The 20,433-nt window shown below is 33.4% G+C and overlaps 1 long non-coding RNA gene across 3 annotated transcripts; it reads left to right on the top strand.

Annotated features, from left to right (window-relative positions):
- Positions 1-9,387: 9,387 nt before the first annotated feature.
- LOC148873541 (uncharacterized) lies at positions 9,388-12,117 on the top strand. 3 transcript variants are annotated; one of them, XR_016105254.1, is made up of 3 exons: positions 9,426-9,540; positions 9,714-9,807; positions 11,642-12,117. It is a non-coding gene; the product is annotated as an uncharacterized LOC148873541 (long non-coding RNA). The 3 variants fall into 3 exon arrangements; XR_016105252.1 differs by lacking the exon at positions 11,642-12,117 and having other exon boundaries at positions 9,388-9,617; positions 9,714-10,694; XR_016105253.1 differs by lacking the exon at positions 11,642-12,117 and having other exon boundaries at positions 9,424-9,540; positions 9,714-10,823.
- Positions 12,118-20,433: the final 8,316 nt, after the last annotated feature.

Genomic DNA, 20,433 nt, shown 5'->3' on the forward strand with positions numbered 1-20,433 from the left:
ATAGCTAAAATCTTGGGTACCTCTGGTTCATATTGGATTATTTTAATTTGAAGTTCATCCATTGGATTCAATACCAACTTCACTAATAAAACATACTAGCTTATGCAGATATAACTATATAAGCATATATGTTTAAATATTATTGAACGGGATTGGGATGAATACATATTCAATCCTAAGAATAGAGGATGGAATTAGGAATGCCTTAATGTGATATGATTCAAATTCGAATTTGAACAATTAAATATTGTTTGTATAGAGGATGGAATTAGGAATGCCTTGATGTGATCTGATTCAAATTCGAATTTGGACAATTAAATATTATTTGTAGCCGAGGAGTTCACATCTGCTGTGACCAAAGTTTCAACACTTCCTTGCAACCCCCAATAAACATGGACACACCACTTGTGATGGAAATAAAAAAAGAAAACGGTTCATGTGATGTTTTGAATTTATTTCCATTGCAGGTGTGCCTGACTTTCACCAGCGATACGTCTGTGTTAGCATTAACAAACTTCAAGGCATAGTGGTGGAGAAACATATAATGGTAAATTGTCAAATTTTAGCCTTGTATCATTATCATCATCATCTTCATGCCTTATCCCAATTATATAGGGTTATATATATTAGACCAGCCGTATTTGGACACGTGGGACACAGTTATAAGAGTAATTCTGCTAAGTAGTTTGATATGAGCTCACAAGACTTGTGTCAATATTAGAGCAATGGCTTTGTAGGCTATGAGTACAATTATTTTGATCCTGAAGCTGTCTTGTGGCTTATGGCGGAATATGGTCAATACATTTATATCAAATCAGTCATATTTCATTTTATTCTAAAATTAAGAGATTTAAGTGCAAAATAAGGTTCAAAGTATCGATGCATATCGTGTTGATGGCTTCCTGATACGTCCCTCCAAGCGCCAGGGGTTGTATTGGGTCAGACACTGACTCAGAAAATAACCGGGCCTTAAACTGACCCCTTTAAACCGGTTTCAAAAAGGAATAAATAAAACCTAAAGAAATATCGATGCAGGCTGATGCAAATCTTGGTGCACAAAAGATTATAACATCTGAACGCACACTTTTATTTCTTTAAATCTTTTATGGAATGGATAGAAAAACACAGACACAATTAACACAATTAATGTAACTAACCAAATATGGTTGAAAGAATGCTTTATCGAAGCAAATTGGCTTAAAGTAGCCATAAATTGTCACAAAATAAAATGCAGTTAATTCTAACTAACAATCAATGTAAATTGGAAATGAACTCATTTATTCAAAGCCTGAACCGCCCTTATTTAAATCTTTTGTTGACAATTAGGAATGGTGTAAGAATGGAAACCTATACATCAATCTGAAATGGGTTAAGAGTCTTATCAAGGTTGAAAACATTGATACACTCGATACGCAAAGATCATATAAATCACATATCAAGAATTTCATTCCTTCAAAATTCTATTATTTTTGGATGGTAATTTGTTGGTGGAAATGTCAACATCATCTATTAATGTTTAAAAATAGTTGAAATCAACAAACCCTTGATATTTAGAATATTAATGATGAATTTAAAATCCAATATGTATCATACACAATATATATCAATACTTTGAACCTTGGGTCCTATTAATCATAAAAAACCTTTCTATTATTTATATCATTATTAATCATCAATTCATACTCAAGGCCTAAATTAGGAGAATTGAGAAGCCCAAGCAATCCCAGAAAAAAAAAAATGGTTGCATCATTGGATTCAAACCATGGCAGTAGATAAATAATCTAAATTAAGAACTATTTATTTATGGGTGAGAGTGATTATCAACTATGAACTTTGCCCTATATGCAGCTGAACATGCAATAAAGAAACAGATATTGGTTTGCATAGATGCAGGGTTAATTGTCCTCCAAGATTTATTATTTTGGTTTGCCCATTTAAATATATGATGATGTGAACAAGTGTTAGGTGATCAATAATGTCTGAATATAGCCAAATTACTCGACATAAGTAACCCTAATTGGTGTTTATTTGGGCCCACACTCCACAAAATTATAATTATTAGCTGGGTTTAATAGAATATTTTGAGTTAAACAATATTAGAAATTGTTGGTGTTGGGCATGCAAACTTAGGTATTTCTTCATTTGATTTTTTTTCTCGTATGTATTGATTGTTTGAAAATGACTGAAATGACTGAACTGAAATGACTTATTGGTTTATTTATTAATAAATAAAATAAATATATAATAAAATATTAGAGATTAATTATTGTACTGTAGTGTTTATTTTATTTTATTTTTTTGGCTGGGCCGAGACGCTGAGATTGTGTGAATTGCATAGGCAGCTTATTCATTTTAATCATTCTTTGTTTTGATAAAATTTAAGGGTATAGAAAAATTAGTTTTATTCATCAAGAAGCTCATAACTTATTAAGACAAAACAGCCTCACTTTGATTTGAGTTTTGTAGCTTTGTTGTAGCTGATGACACGGTTGTCATTAGGTGGGTCGGGTATGAAGCCATCCATTTCAGAAGTAGTTCCATTACAGATTAGTCTGATTAGCTGTCTGGCTTCATTTGTGTTAAAACCCAAGCCCAAGACATTGACCATTGAACCAACTAATTTCCTACCTGGAACTCACACTGTAGAAGACGAATGATACAATGTCAATGGGTAGACCCAAGACCCGAGACAGACCCTAAATAATCATATTTTTAGGGGTGCAACTTCGACAGATCCAATTCGAGCTTGGAGCAGTTCAGTCCAAAATTTTATATCGGTTGGGCCTGGATTTTTGGTCCTCAAATTGGGTTCAGGCTTAAAATTTTGGGTTTTTTATTTTTTTTTTATTTTTTAGGCTGGGTTCAGGCTTAGTCCTTGGATAGTTCGAATCTGGCTCAAGGCCAACCCGAGTACAGCCTAATAATACACATTTAAAGTAGATTCATTGACCAACCCAAACCCGACTCAGGCCTAAACCCAATCTGAATGCATCAAATTAGAATGCAAGTTAGGCTTGAGTTGACAAGATTAGAATTGACTAGGGGTGGCCACGAGCCATGTTTTTTACGAGCTATTCGACCTCGGTTCATAAAAAGCTTGCCTCAGCTTGGTTTAAACCAAGCTTTGAACTGAGTTCGAGCCTGATATATAGACTTGTTTGCTAATCGAGCCGAGCTCGAACCTAATGAAGTTTGGCTCGTGAGCCTCGCAAGCCTAGTATAATAAATAAATAATTTTTATTATATACATAAATACATACATACAAATATATATATATATAATAAATAATTTTTATAATTCTTATTTTTTGTATATAAAATAAAATATTTTTATATGTATATCTTTTTTTATATGTATAATAATAAATATTTTTTATAATTCTTAATTTTTTGTATATAAAATAAAAAGTATTTTTATATGTATATTTTTATTTTTAGAAAAAACTTAATTTGCAATCGAACTCGATCCGAACCGAACTCAAACTTGTGAGTTTTGAACCAAGCCAAATTCAAATAATCAAGTATTCAACTTAGTTCAACTTGAATCCACCCTTAGAAATGGCCTAAGACTCAATGTGAACTAAGCCATTAAGTCCACAAATTAGGATTGAGCCTTGATTGACCATAAACGCAATCCAGCACACCTATATACTCTTGTTTTAATGATAGCATAGCTCAACAGTCTCCTAACTGTTGATATTTAAGTATACTAAATTATTTTCTTAGATAAAGATCTTGATAAGGTGGAATTTCACATCGGGTCATCTGAACCAACTGTACCCTGGCCCATCAATCACATGCCAAAATAGAGAGTAAGAAAAAGGACAATCCTTCTACATGAAGAATGGTGCATTTAATATGCTTTTTATTTCATGAATGGTAAACAAGGCGCTACTCTAGACGTTGATTTAAGTACACCAAATTATTTTTATTATATAAAGATCTTGATGTGGTCGGATTTCACATCGTGTCGTCTGGACCAACTTTAGACCCGGACCCATCAATTCCATGTCAAAATACAGAGTAAGAAAAAGGAATCCTTCTAGATGGAAGATGGTGCATTTGATATACTTTACCTGCAAACGGCCAAACATAGACAGGCAGCCTATGTGTCCCCCTTACTTTATGTTGAATCAAATCAATGGCCACAAAGCAGATAGATAGGATGAATATAGAAATCAATTTTGAAAAAAATAAATAATAGGGGTTCTAGAAGGTTCTGGAAGGCCTGTTCTTTAAAATTGCTGAGTTGTCATGAATAGACTTGTTTATGGGTTGGGTCGGGTCGGGCTTTGCCTCTTTATCAATAAAAAATGTATAGGTTTGAGCTCGAGTCTAACCTGATCATTAGATCTAGATCTTGAGTCTGAGCCCGTCTATAAAGCCCAAAGCCCGATTTGTATACAAAATATCTTATTTTTAGTGTACTTTTATAAATTAATATTATATTAATTTAGTAATAAATTAATAAATTAATTTGTATTTTCTATTAATAAATTAATATTTATTAACAATTTAAGAAATAAATATAATTTATATATTTCTATTATATATAACATAAATGTTTTTTATTGTATATAATAATATCAAGCCGGGCTTGGACTTATTTAAGAAAGCCCGAATTTAGCCCAAAAAATAACCGGGTCTGATATTTAAAACCCGAACCCAAACCTGCGGGCCTGAAATATTGTCAAAGTCCAAGAAATAACAGGCCGGGCCCAATCAGGTAGTGGAATGGTAGTGGAATGGTCCCTTGATATCATTTGTTTATCTTCATTCCTCGTAAGTGGGCCCAATCAGGTAGTGGAATGGCCCCTTGATACCATGAATTATTGAAGGCCATGTTCTCTGCTCCACCCACAGCTTGGTTCCTTAATGTTTACACAAAGCAAGAGTTTTGTCTTTTCAGAGCTAACAAGATTTAATCGTGAATGCTTGGTTTTTAGGTTTAAAGTATCCATATGACATGCCCCGTATTATATCGTATCATATTAGTGGCTGAATGAATTTTTTTAGTGTTAATCGCCCTTAAAACCAACCCTCGTATGAAATAGCAAAGCCAAAAGTAAAAATAAAAATGTTTATAGTATCGAAACACCTAATGAGCATATTCATACGTATCAGGTGTATCGATATTTTAAACCTTCACCAATTAACTTGAGAGTCCAAATCTTAAATTTTTAATTATTAATAAATGATGGAGCTTACTCTCACACCCATTTTTTTATTAAAAATTAAAATCAACAGCAGGTAAAGACAAACTTTTTCTCCCATTTTGCACAAACACAAATTTATGTACTTCAGCAAGCTTTAAAGTGATTGAAGAGCTAAAACAAAACCAATTTGAATTTGGGTATAGCTATTGGAAATCTCAAATAAAGCACCATGTCTGCTTTATGCAGGAGGAGAGCTTTATTTTATTTCAAAGTGAAAGGGGCAAAAATATTTCTGCAATATTTCAAATGGAGTCTAGAATAACACTCATAAATATTTTATTAAAGTTTTTTCTCTTAGCTTTCATATATTTAAAGGTTAAGCCTATTGTTTCTGACATTTGACAAAAGGTTACTGGACAAACTTGGGGTATTGGAAGAGGATTGAATACAGAAATTTTTCCCATACTAAATCAACACCTCAATTACCATACCTTAGGATTGTTAAGAAACAGGGTTCAAACATCTATTTATCTCTGGAAAGTATGGATAGGACTTGTTTGGCAATAGCTTCTAGAAGAACTACCAAGTGGAGTACTGAAAAGTGTCTTTGGCCATAAAAAGACAGTACAGGGAGGGTGTCTTCTAGTTATGAAAGGTCCAACCTCAATTAATGGTGTGGGTCCACTATTTCTTGATAAAAATTGAAGTCCACATACTTTCCCTTTCTTTTCATCCTACTATGACATGATAATAATGTTTAAAAAAAAAAAAGGAGGGACAGAGGACCAATATCAGACAGAGCACATGCAGACATGAGTCATGAGGAATCATATGAGAGAGAAAAAAAAATGAATACTTTGTTCAGCTAAGACTAGAGTTGGATAAAAAATGAAATAGTCAAATAGGAAAAGTGGGTTAAATTTTGATTGGATATTTAAGATAAATTAATTAATTGATTTATAAAAAATCTAACCATATTTGTGGGTTTCTTTAGGAAAAAGAAGACCTGAACCAAAAGCAAGAGCCTATGCTTCTTGATATTGTTCCCAGATCATGGTGCCCTTTTTCAGGGAATCACTATTAGAATATTGCAGCACATTCCTGTCTTTATAACCTTCTAGATGACTTTCTAGACCCACAAATCACACTGGTCAAAAATACCAGTGGTCCTTTCTGGAAGTATAGGGGCATAGAGGAGATTTCCTCAGCCCGATTGAAAAGGTTGTATTCATCTATCATCATATATCTAATTTCATGAATGTAGTAGAGTGACCCTACTTTGTCCAAAGAGGAATCTCTCACCTAGGAGTACTACAGAGAACAAGAAATATATGCCATTATATTACATAATATCATACTCACAAATCATCTAACTGCTCCATATCCTAACCCCTATTTTATTCATTTGTTAAATCCATGGTTTTTAAAAATGACCCGGAGACTGAACCAGTCAGGGGTTCGGTTGCTAAGTTGAACGGTCCGATCATTTGAATCGAACAATTCTGACAACAAAAATAAAAAAAATAAAAAATAGTTAAAACCGTTTGAACAGTTAATCACCTGGGTCAGTGGTTTGTTGATCAAAATCAACGGTTTTGGGCAAATTTCCAGTTTTGGAGAAAGCTGAAACTAGTCCCCTGATCAGTTCCCAGTTTTTCGGGTCCAACTGCCCAGTCCGATCCGGTTTTAAAAACCATGGTTAAATCACATTCAGTATGATAATTGCTTTTTGATAGTTGGTATGATCTTAGAACACCAGTCACCTGACCTATTTATAGTCTAAATTAATCACATAAAAAAAAAGACATGAATGATACCAAAAAATTTGTGTATTGTGTATTTTAAGCAGTGTATATACATACATACATACATACACAAATATACATGTAAGTCTCCCTGAACTTCTAGATTCTAGCATTTTTCCCCCTGACTTGCCAACACGGTTGATGGTTAAAGTAAATTTACTAAATTACCCATTCTAGATTCTACGGACTGACAACAACAAGTATCAAAATGATGAAAATGAAAACATTCGAAAGGATAAAGTACTCAAGAGATTGATGAACAGATTGTTCTCAAGGCATTCTCAGCCAGATGAACTTTGTTGAAAGAAAGTTGAGAAAAATATAAGAGAATTAAAATGTAAAGAAAACAAGTAAAATAGCAAAATGGTTTCAGAAAATGAAGTTAAATTGGAGTTATAAGAATGTTTAAAAGAACATTCCATGAAACTAGCTGACATAATGTTAATACTTAAAAATAAGGGCAAAGTGTTAAAATCCAATAGTTCAGGGGATAAATTCAGGGGAGAGAAGAAGTGGGTTGATGTCTGTAATTGAAAAAAAAAAACCCAGTTTCTGTTCTAAAAGATTGCTGTCTACTTGATTCAACTTTCCAGCTGAACTCAGATCAATGACTTGATACCACCAAATGGAATAAAGCTTTAGGGAATTGAGAGCAAAATCACTCATTTGAATTGAACTCGATCTTTCATCTTTCTATTTTGGAGAAAGACAAAACATGATACCTTTGTTTATAGTGATATCACATCATATCTATGGAGGAATTGTCTTTTAAGACATGCGCTTTAATTAGGGCATGCCCTTTTATCCTTATGAAAGCTACACTTTGAAGATGAGATTCTGCCTAATAGACCTAGCAATTGGGTTAGTTTGGATCAGACTTCAATTTTAAATATTCAGGTTATTTAGGGTGAACCCACGGATTAGATGAGTTAAGAGTTCAGCCACATGAATCAGACGGACTTTCTAGTTTGAACGTAAGGGTGTAAATAGATCAAACAATATTTGAATTTGAATTTGATTAAAAAATTTGATTCACGGATATTGAAAATTAATATTCGAATTTAAATTTGATTAAATATTTAAATATTCAATTTGATTTGAATTCAACTAATTAATTATTTTAGGTAATTAATAAATATTTTATTTATATAAAGTATATAAATATATAAACTATTTATATAATTTAATTATTATATATATATATATAAATTATATAAAACATTTAAATTTTTTATATTATATATAAGAATTAAATAATTGGTCGAATTTAGATATTTATCGAATCGAATCAGGTCATATCTGAACCCGACCGATTAGATATTTGAATTATCCAAATTTAATTTGGTTATGTCAAATCTCAAATTCGAAATCGGATTTTCGAATACCGTTAACACCCCTATTTGAATGGATCAACAGTATGGGTCAATGTTGATTTACACCTAGGGCTCAATTTGGGAAGGGATCAAATACAAGGTTTCGCACTATACGTATTTGTATTTATACTCTTCCCAAAACCAAGCCTAGAGGAATGCTAGAGATGATAAATTGGGTTTTTTACATATGGGAATCCGATTGAAAAAGGGGTTTGACAACTCTCTAAGTCTAGAATTGCTTTTAAATTTATGCTCTTTTAATTCTTATGTGTTGTTTTTATGATCAACAAAAAATGCTTCATTAAGTAGGTGTTTGCCTATTTAGCATCGATGCTGGGCATGTGGAGTTGTAAGCATCGTTTTCTCGTTTGGAACCGATGCTGCCACAGGCGTTTTTTGAGAAAACAGCACTAGTTTTGTTTGGTACCAGTGCTAATAGCAATGTTTTCAATATTGCTCTATATTATCTAATGTCCAAGATGATGCCACATTGATGTTATATCATTACATTATTGGTAGCATTGCACCGTTTTCCGAGAAAACATTGAATTTGGTGTTGTTCTAGACCACACTTTCCTGATTTCCAAAGTATGGTCTGGAGCAACATTTCTTCTAAAAAAACGGTACCAAACAAAAGGGTATTGTTTGAAGTACCATTTTCTCTGATTTGCTGTAGTGACGTTTTCTCAAAAAACAGCATTGATGCCAAACATCACCTAAAGTTAAGTTGGAATGCCAATAATTTGTATGTATTTGGTAGTGTGGGCGTTTATTGAAAAAACAATGCCACGTTTGTACCAGCTAGGCATGGGCGTTTATTGGGCATGGAACCACTGTTTGGTTCATCCATTTATTGAAAAAACGCCAAAAACGTAAATGCCTGGATTTCCGTGCCCAGAACCGTTGGGGGGAGCAGCTAATTCATGCTTCCCCTAATAGGCTGTCATTTCACCCAAAACGCATGTCCGATGTGGCATCTACATGGATGCTGATGTGTCAGCGCGTGGTGTTCGATCCGGTACTTCGTGGAGCCGTAAACCCTCAATGAACTGTATGCCTTTTTACCCTAATGCGCAGGAAGGGAATTGTGTGTCATTTGGTCTGAGGAGAATTATCGTCATCTGGTCCAAAGAGAACCACCCTTTGTCGCTGATAAGACTGTCGTCGGCCAGCCAATAACCTCTACCATTTCCCTTTTTTCTTCTGGTATTGACATTTTTTTATTTTTTATTTTCTAGATCCATTGCCTTCCTCCCACAAGTCTCCCCTGTTCGAAACCATCGGTAGAAATTTCTTCCCGTCATCGGCTAACTAATAACCTCTACTATTCCCCTTTTTCTTATGGTATTGACATTTTTTATTTTATTTTATTTTTACAGATCCATCGCCTTCTTCCCACAAGTCTCCCTTGTTCGAAACCATCGGTAACTAATAACCTCTACCTATTCTCCCGCTCGTCGGTGCCGGATGTCGGTAAGACTGTCATCAACCCTGAGACCATCTACTATTCTTTTTGCTTTATTCTTGTAAGGTATTTCATATTAACCTTTGTTTGTTTTTTTATTTGCAAATCTAATCCTTTCTAGGCCATGTTTGGTTCACTGTTATGGTCTCATTCTTTTAATTCTTTCTTTGGTTACAAAATTCCTGTCATGGGTCATATTCATTTTAGAATGAAAAATCAGCTTATAATACAAAAATTGAGATAGCTATCATGTCCCATTTTGCTCATTTTCATTCTTTGAGAAAACTCTAACTATAAAACTGATGTTTACTAGCAGACTATTGTAAAAGTACTTTTATAAAAGCACTTTTATAAAAGATAATACTTTAATAAAGGCACTTTTATAAAAGTATTTTTACACAAAAGCACTTTAATAAAAGCATTTTTGTAAAATTACTTTTTTATGAAGCACTTTTATAAAAATACTTTTATAAAAGCATTTTTATGAAAGTACTTTTACGGAAGTACTTTTACAAAAGCACTTTTACGGAAGTACTTTTTATCAAAGTATTTTTGTGAAAACGTTTTTACAAAAGTACTTTTACAAAAGAACGCTTACAAAAAGTACTTTTACATAGGGCAATTGTCAATTTGAAAAGAAAAAAAAAAAAAAAAAACGTTTGATTCATAGAAATATTCTCATTTTACCTATTTTTGCCCATTTTAAAATTTTATATTAAGTAAGAATGAGAAAGAATGAGAATTGAACCAAACATGACCTTAGTCTCCCTTATTCACAGATCGTCCAAACTGTTCTTGAAGCCATCGACCCTGTTCACAACTTTAGAATTATAGGAGATGAGTGTGCTAAAACAATGTTCTCGGATCTAAAATAATCTTCAATTCTTTAAATCCATTTTCTTTTCTTAGTTTTTTCCTCCCAGTATGTCCGAGTTGCAATCCTGTTTCTCACTTTCGACTGTCAGCTTCCAAGTTAAATCTCATTTCTCTTTTAATATATATCCCCATTGATTTCCTGCTAAAATTTGAAAATTTCCTCTTTCAGTTCTCTTTCGTGAGACCTTCGTCTTTACTGTGTTCAATTACAACTATAGGGCATTTGTGGGGCATAAGATATAGCTCATTTGGGAGGGCTGATGCTTTGGTTGAGCTCCTTTAAAGAAGCCATTAAAAGAAGCTTTAATGGAAAGCCCTTTTTTCGGCTGAAAGAACAACAGATTTGGACTCGTAAGATCTTATGCAAAGCCCAAAAGGACTTCAACGTTGATTGAGCTGCATTGAGATAGCAGCTTCAGAAGAGTCAATTTTATGGCTCATGTAAACATGTTTTCATGTTTCCAGGTTGTTCTCCAAATATAGGTTCATGGCTTTTCATTTTATTTTAGTACCTTCCAACGCGAGAAGCCACTGCATAAAAACCCTCCCAAATACGCACTTAAAGATTAAATGTTGGTAGTTTGGTGAAGTTAAAAGAAAGCTTGCTTATGTATTCTAGTTAGACTGTCCTCTGATTTAAAAACCATTGCAGTTCCAATGACACCTGTAAAGGTTGTTAGAGATGATGGAAGATACTTGAGTGGAATGTCTTGAGTGAGGTTTCCATCACGGTCAGACTTGGACATATTATTAGGCCTGTGGGCCCGGGTTTGGGCCCTATTATCTAAGCCCGATTTGATTTCGAGCTGGGCTCGGGATTTTATAGAAAAGCCTGGCCCAGCCCGACAATATTTTATATTAATAATATATATTATTAAAAATATAATATTTCTAACCCTAGTCCAAATTTTCATTCAAACTCATTCCATTTTGTTTGAACTTCAAACGAACTAATCCCCTTCACAGCGACTACGGTGGTAGTTCTTCTACAATCTACACTCAAGCAGCGATCCGGTGACCGGAAAGGCGATGACATCTCTATAAGCTCCATCCACATAGCAGCAAGCCAGCAACTAATCCTCATTTCTTCGAGCTCTGCTCTGTTCCAAATACTCCCAAGTCCCAACATCAGGTCGAAGACATCTATAGTACAGTGGGATCAGATCTCTCTCTTTCTCTCTCTCTTTCTAATTCACCAACCCTATAGTAAACTCAAATCTGCAAATGTAATTTCGGGCTTCAGGCTTGGGCTTAAGATAGAGGTCCGATGATCGGGCCAGGCTCGGACTCGGGTCTCAATATATTGCATTGATAACCAGTGAAAGTCTAAATTGGTCGGGCCCATGAACAGGTATAATAAACACATAAGAAACCACTCTCGAGACAAGTTCTAATAATTAGCTTTTGATAATATTTTTTATCAGATCAATTATTTACTTAAATACTTCTTTAATTTTTAAAAAAGTATATATTGAGTAGTGTTGCATGAATTTTTCTAAATGAATTACGTGTATTCTCGATATGTGTCCAAGTTCAATTAAATACACAACAGATTATTAAGGGCATTTCTTATATATTCTGGATAAGGTTTTGATCTGACTCTCTCTCTCTCTCTCATTTAAATTTGTTAATGGGGAATAAATTGAATCATAGACAATGACCTATTCTTTGCATGTAAATAGAAACATGGAATAGAGACTTTCAGCATAGCCGCTAGTTGATGGCTAAGGCCATCTGTTTCTTGGTCGGAGAATGGAGACGTCGGCCATGGAGATTAGTATTGACAGCGACCACACTCCATCCTTTCACGAAGAAATATGCTTTTATTACATTATTATATTGACTTCAGACACCAGTCTTGGGCATCAATCGTCTGATCTGTTTAAAATCAGATTCAGAAATTCAGTTAACAATAATTGGACTTAAAAAATACGTTTTACTTATTTATTGGATCAAATTGGGACGTTGCTTGATTCAGTTCATTAGGATATGATATAATCTAATTATATATATGCGGGTTCTACTATGATATTGGAAATATACATGATATCAGAAAAACTTACAGCCAATCAACCGGTATATATCATAAAAGGGGTGATTAATCATGTGGCATTCATCAAAATTCATGGGATGCTTTGATTGATCAAAGCTCTTACGATACCACGTCTTTCTTTTATCATAGATTTTCCCATTATATACACATCTAAAAATATCCTTTTTAAAATATTAATTGAAAGTTTCTTAGAATTAAATGAAATTTGGGGTTTATATAAGTTTTCTCTATTTAATTACAATATATTTTACTTAGTATTTTTATGCTAATTTTATTCAGATTAGTTTCCATCACATATCAAATCAAATTTGAATCTTCTTGAATTCTTTTCCACATCAGATTCAAATATACCCCTATCTCAATTCAATCCGATCTTCAATCCACAAATCCCAAACATCACTAGCACCATTTATCTCTTCTCAATCCCATGTATATACATGCATTATAAACACAATAGCTTTCATATATAAGGCCATGTTTGTTTGTTAGTAAACCATTTACATGGGTTAGTGTTTCCCGTGTTCTTCTGATCATAAATTTTATCCACATAAGTTAAATAATTGATTATTTTTACCCATAAATTTTATTAATAGAAGGGGCAATTTTATCCAATAATGTCTTAACAATTTTTCCGGATAAGAGTAATTCTTCTATATAGAAAAGTAGGGATGAAACTTTTGGGGATTAGGATTGGGATTTTATCAAAATTTCAATGAGTCCAACCAGAAACACGAGTTCAGAACAGTGTAAACTATTAACTTAGGCCAACCCGATTTACATCCTTATGGAAAAGTTATTTACTATCTGATAATTGATAATTATGGAAAAATAAACTTATTGTGGGCTAATAATTATCCGTAAATGCGAGAAAATTTATCAACTTTCCTATTAACCAACTTAACACTCCCTCCTTCCACTAATCAAAAAAATGAACACCATAAAAAGGCAAAATAGGACAAATTCCTACTAATATCATTGTACATAGGTGCCTATTTGGGTGCTCGATGCAAATGAGGTGGGTGGAGTGGGGTGGGGTGGGGGGATATTTTGACTAAGGAAAAGAAAAACCTTTCGTTGCTTGGAGGGCTACTCCAACGGTAGAAATAAGAGATGGCAGGGTAGCTAATTGATTATGATGTTTCATGTGTTTGAAATTTTCTTGTCCAATTCTGGACACTTTCTGTAAAAGTGTAAATGTCATCATCTTAGACAAAGTCAAGCTAAAATACCAAATGTCTCACTCTCATAGAAAGATGGCAGTCATGTAGAGGATATCTCCTAAAAAAGAATAAAACGTTATAAAGATTAATAAAAAGTTAACTTCCATGAAACTTGAATTTGTGATTTTTTTTTAATAAAAATATGATATTTGACTATAAAAAAATAAAAAATATTATATTAAATCAACTTAATAAGAAATTATTTAAGGGTGTGTTCATAATTTAATATGGCACTGAATAAAATGAAATGGCGAAACAAGATTCATATAGCCATCTCATATAATTTAAACAATGCTTAGATGATGATGATGTACATACTAAAATTATTGGACTCAGATCTTAGTTGATCCAATTAAGATACAAAATAATCTGATTGTGCCCATCAAAGAAGAAGATTTAATCCAATTATAAATTGATATTTTTTAGATCCAAATTCAATTTAAAGTCAGAGTACTCAAGTAATGAGGCAACACTGACAGCCCTATATATCTTTAAAATTAAATCTTCACATTATAGATCTAAGTCCAGCTCATTAAAACTGTATTTAGGGAAAAGAAAAACAAAGAATTTAAGGATTTTTGCTTTGAATTTACATGCATGCAAATTTCAATCACAGAATCAACATCAACTGGGTTCTATATAATTTTTGGGCAATGGAAAGCAGAAGGTTGTGGAGAAAAATGTCCCTGCAGAAGTAAGATATTTTAGGTTGTTATTTTTACTAGAAACATTTGGTAATTATCTATACAAAATTTTGAAAGAAATTATCTTATTACATCACATCAAATAATTACTTCCACTGTTCACATAACACAAATTTTATCAATACAAAATGGGTCTGAAATTGAATCTGTAGATAAAACACCATAAGATCAGGAGAGGTGGAGTTAGTGACTGTAAAATTCCATGACAGTATCCAGCATTGGAGTGTTTCTATTGGCTACACAGTGAGAATCAAAACTGAGTTGAGTTGGAGTTGCATGAGAATAGACTTTTCAAATTGATCTTTGTGTCTTTATGTTGATGTGGAGCATCTCTTTACATGCCAAAACAGAAACGTAATTAATAAGAAAAGGACAACCCTACTAGAAGATGCATTCGTTCTCCATCAACCATCATTCACAAAACAGACAAAATGTAGGACAATTATCAATTTCCTGGTTGTTTACTTTGAATCAATACCATGGAAGCCAATTAATAGAAATAATGGGAATGAACACTCACCACCAATTTGGAGGAAAATAATTGAGATTTAAATGCTTCTAGAAGGTATATCCTTTCGGTTGACTTATGAATCTTCATCACAAGCTTCTGCCCCCCTGTTAGTGGACCTTATGAACCCTCTAGCCCTTGGCTCTCCTTTGAGATTAGGTAGTGGTCCCTTTAATTTTCTTTTTTCCTTTGAATTCTTATTCCCCCATGCCCAATTTTTTGTCCATGCTCAATTGAATGCCTAAGAGGGAAGAATCGCTACTCTAGGTTATTGATTTGGCTATGGATAAACTTCGGCATATCAAACCTGACATGTTGGCATAGTTGCTTGAAACTTTTGTAAATATAGCCTTGGCTGAGTAGAGGGACACTACTAGAAGGGTGAGTCTAGGTCAGCTTTGGTGTTCCATTTCATTTGCCATGCTGGGTTGGGTTCAGGACATCAGGTGCCTGACCCATTGACATCCCTAGGTTTAGCATAAAGTATATCACTGTAAACAAATTGTGTATTGAGAGTTTCAATCAATCAAAACTCTTTATTTAACAATTTGTCACTAATTAGTTATGATATGAACTCTTTTATAGTTTATATCCACTATAGTAACCTTACTTTAATTAAGCAATGCATTGATGACCCTAAAAATCAATACATATCGTATGATATACGCCGAAACGTTACGATATTTTGAATCATGGTTTAGCAATGTTTAGAGTGGCTTTGCCAAATTCCTTCAAAATAAAAAAATAAAAAAAATAAAAAAACTTGAATTTGGGATAACCATTTCAAACACAAATGTATAGAATGCAAAACATTATATTTTATATACATCTATACTCCTTCCAAACTGAACCTAAAAAGCATTCTTGTTAACAAAGTCATTTGAGCTCTCAACTGCTGCCTTATTTATTTAAGCTCGAGGCTTGGTGTTAGGTGGATTTAATTAATTCATGAAGTGAGTAATGGGTTGGCAAACTATTAGTAGTATTGATTATTCATAGGTCTGCGTATGGTTTGATCCTTATCCTGTCCCACTGAATTATACTCTTTCATAGGATCCCTCCTTTTCATCCATCATCCAACTCATTTACACAAGATCAACCAAAAAAAGAAAAAATCACCCTAACCCTCCCAGGACCCTATTTGGGGATAGAAAATAAAGTTAGATTCAGTACAATTTTTTTTTTTTTAATTTTATTTTCCAACCCCTGATTCAAAGTACTCCAACCCCATTCCAACTAAATGGAATATAGAATCAATCACTGAATCCAATCCAACTTGTCTTATTTTAATCCAAGGCTATTTTACTATATTAATAATTTTTTACATTATTATATGCCAATGGGTCAGGTTTGATGCGGGCCACCAATGGATCGGGTGAATGCAGGTTTGCTATTAAGTAAACCCACCAATATCTCATGCAGCGGCAAGCTCAGTTGTGGTAAGCACACCCTTGTGAGAATACTAAGCACTCGATAAATATTCTGATAGCTGTATTAAAAATTTGTTAATTCTAATCATTTTAAACAAGGTTTTTAAAATCAAATCGGACAATGAATCAGTCAGGGGTCTGGTTCCTGGATCGAATGGTCTAATCATTTGAACTAAACGGATGACCTGTTCTAACAAAAAAATGAAAAAAATATTCAAAATCGTTGAATGGTTCAATTACCCGGGTTAGTGGTTTGTTGACCAAACCAATATTTTTTGGCAAAATTCTAATTTTGAGAAAAAACGGAACTGATCACCTGATCAGTTTCCGGTTTTTCCAGTCCGATCCAATTTTAAAAACCATGATTTCAAGAATAATTTGGAGGTGTTTATGGGACCAGTCAGTCAGTGCAACACCCGTTCAAATGGTTCAAACAGCCTTTACAGCGTTGCATTGGAAACGCTTTCATGTTTCTGTACTTTATTTCATGAGGAAATATTCCCAAATCCTAATGCAAGGCTGTATGAAGGGGCCTTGCACTGACCAAATCCGGTATCACCAGTGTGAGCAAATTTACTCAATGTGCTCATCCAATGTTCCTACTTGATTCGGAATCAACAAAAAGCAGTATTCCTCCTTTTCACCATAGTACAAAGGGTTACTTCTTTTTGAAAGGAGAAAAAGTTTTTGGGTTGTGAACAAAATTTCCACTTTCCCTGTGGAATTGTGAAATATAGTAAGACTTTATATCATCATTCATCAAAGGCAATAACTTTTACATGAAAGATCCAAATTTAGAAGCTTGAGAAGTGCATATGATGGTACCTTCTTTCATTTAGCAATATTTAAGTGGACATGCAAGTAGAGCTGAAATTATGTAACAATGGGTTGAGTAGTGACAAATTTTAAAGTTCTCATAATTTAACAATGGATATTATGGCATTAAATAGAGCAGAATGGTGAAACAGGATACATGTAGGAGATATGGTTAATCCAGCCACATCTAAGTTCAATCCAATTATCAGAAACTCAAAGCTAAATTCATTCCAAAACACAATTGAATCTAGCGGGTTTCAAGTTCAATTTTCAAATCCATCAGATTTTCCATAATTTGTGTCCAATTGATCCTCTTTAAAATAAAGAAGAAACTAAAAAATATAGATAAAGGTATATATATATATATACAGAGAGAAGAGAAGAAGAAAAACACTGTAACTTATAATAAAATAAATTCATATTTGATCCAAAAATGAAACAGACGTCTAGCTTTTGAAATCCATCCAAATTCAATCCATTTCAAAAGTAGAGTGAAGTCCATTTTTTCTCCATGTCCCATCATGACTAAGCCAAACAGATGAAAATATCAAACAGAATATTTTTACACATGACATAAGGAATCGTGCTTAATTAGAATTGCATTAGATGGCCTGGTCGGCCATTTGTAGATAATTTATACAACACAGGCAAACGGAGGCTGACTTTTTCCTTTTTCTTGATCAACAATGACACATTAAGATTTTATGAAATAAGCTTCATGGTGTTTTTTTTTCCACTACTGACTTTTTCTCTTGTCCTGTTCACTGGATTTAATTTCGTTTAAGTTGCTTTCAGAGCATTCCACTTTTTCAATAAAATAATTAAAGCTATGTTTGATTTGAAGGAAAATGTAGAAAATTGAAGAAAAAGGTAGGAAAATCTTTACAGCCCTTACATTAATTGGTTTTCATGTCTTTCTCTTCCTTTCCCTACTTTTTCCTTTAAATCAAACATAGCCTAAAAGTGAAATAGTAGCATAGTCCATACTCTTTTCTCCAATGGTCTTTTTCAATATTTTTTTTTAAATTATCTTGAAGTGTCTTGTGAAATAGGGTTCATTAGTTGAGTCAAGCAGGGAGCTCCTCTACACCACTGGATTGGGCACTTGCTGAATCCCAATTTCCACATATATCAGTCATATGCCCTACGGTCTTCAGAGCTATTATTAATTAATATTAGTCACAGGGTTTTGTTTAAGCTTCTGGCATCGATGGCGGAAACTCCTTCTGTATAGATTTTGTAGAGGGTTAAGGTATTTGTGTCTCTTTTACGACTTTTACAAATTTAATAAAATTTATAGTGTTAGCCCCTCTACCAAGGGTGAAGTTTGGGGTTTAAAAAATCATGCACAATTTTATTTTTTTACATAAAACTTACCTATAAAAGTTGAACTATTGTGTGAGGAGAGGAATCAAGAATCTAAATTTATGAGATCGAAACTAATTTTCCTTATATAAGATTATTACTTTAATCATTTAAAGAAGTTTATTACACAACCACAGTGGCAAATCTAGATTTGGTTGGCTTTTTCCAACTTTTATCCCTAACCCAATTCTCAATCCAACTCAACCCCATCCTATATTTTCTGGTTGGGTCAATAGGGTTTGGGTTGGCCCAACCCAAGTTGCAATCCCGCATCTAACCAGTAGAGAGGGAAAAATCACTACTAGGCACTACTGCACAGGCATTTGTTAAGGGTAATTCTAAGCACTAAGCATTTCCTTTGGGAGAAATGCACATAAACCTTGAGGCTATGTTTGGTTTGAAAATAAATAAGAGAGAAACAGAAAATTGGGGAAGGAAAATTCTTAACAAAATTTGTGAAAGTCATTAAGAACTTTCTGTATTTCCCTTTTAGGTTCTTCCAATCCAAACACAGCCCGAGGGTATTTGGGTTAAGAGACAAGGATGTTAGCCAAAGGCTACAATAGTGCAGCAGAGAAATTTCTGTTCTCTCCCAATTTGAGAGGTCAATTCCTTACCTTAAATTTATTTCAAATAGAGAGTGGTATGGACCCCATTTTGGCTGTAATCTTGACAACAACATTTAACAGTAAAAATTTTTTACATAAACTAGCCCCAGCCCCCCACACCCACCCACACACAAATATATAAAACTTCTCCATATCTTGCCACATATCAGTTTCTTTCTTTGAATCATAACCCTTTCAAAGTTTAAATGAAAAAAAAAAAAAAAAAGACCTAAATGAGAGCTCACTATTAGATGTGGGTGAATTGATTTGGACCTCAAATACTAATATAGGTGGTTTGACAAGTCTGTTTTGAAAGATTTTCTAGAAGCTCTAACAGTCAAAAGATTATGTGAACTTTTGTATCAAAATCTTAGCAGTTTGAAAACCGTTTAGTTAAGGCACATATGTTCATGCATCTTTCTGTATGAAGATGAGTTGAACAAAAAAGACAAAAAACTCCATATAGAACTTCCAAAAAATAGCCCAAAATAGACTTCCAACATCTTTTCAGAGCTGCAGTTTTTAGCAACTAAATCTTTTCCTAATTAAACAGGAAAATATTAAAATGCAAACTGTCAAACTTTTAAAAAGCCAACAGCCAATACAAAAAGACATGCCAAATGGAGCCTAAATTAAGAATCACCTTTGTAATGAACGATCTAAAATTAACTTCGTATCATTTTAACCCAAGAAAGAAAGTGAAGAAAAAAAAAAAGTAAGATTGTAAGGTAATATTCCAAGACTGCCTCCAATTAAGACCCATTCTATCATACTTTTCCAAAAGATAACTAAGTGATTGACTGAATCGTTCATATCAATGACCTGACACCCACTTAGAAATGCATGGATTCAAGGGGCCTTTTACCGTTTTAGACATCACAGTTAAGAGACTTGAAAAGAAAACTACTCATATGGACTCTTTCCCTATTGATAATTAACAGAATAGATGGAGGTTTTAGAGTTAAAATATGCTTTTGCAAACCTAGCTTTAGATCTTCGAATGAAAGTAATGGGGTAAAATCTCAACTGCTTTTTGGATTTTGATGCATTTAAT

This window comes from Nelumbo lutea, chromosome 1 (genome assembly GCF_056320005.1).
Source record: "Nelumbo lutea isolate HS-2025 chromosome 1, American lotus-T2T, whole genome shotgun sequence".
Lineage (NCBI taxonomy): Eukaryota > Viridiplantae > Streptophyta > Magnoliopsida > Proteales > Nelumbonaceae > Nelumbo > Nelumbo lutea.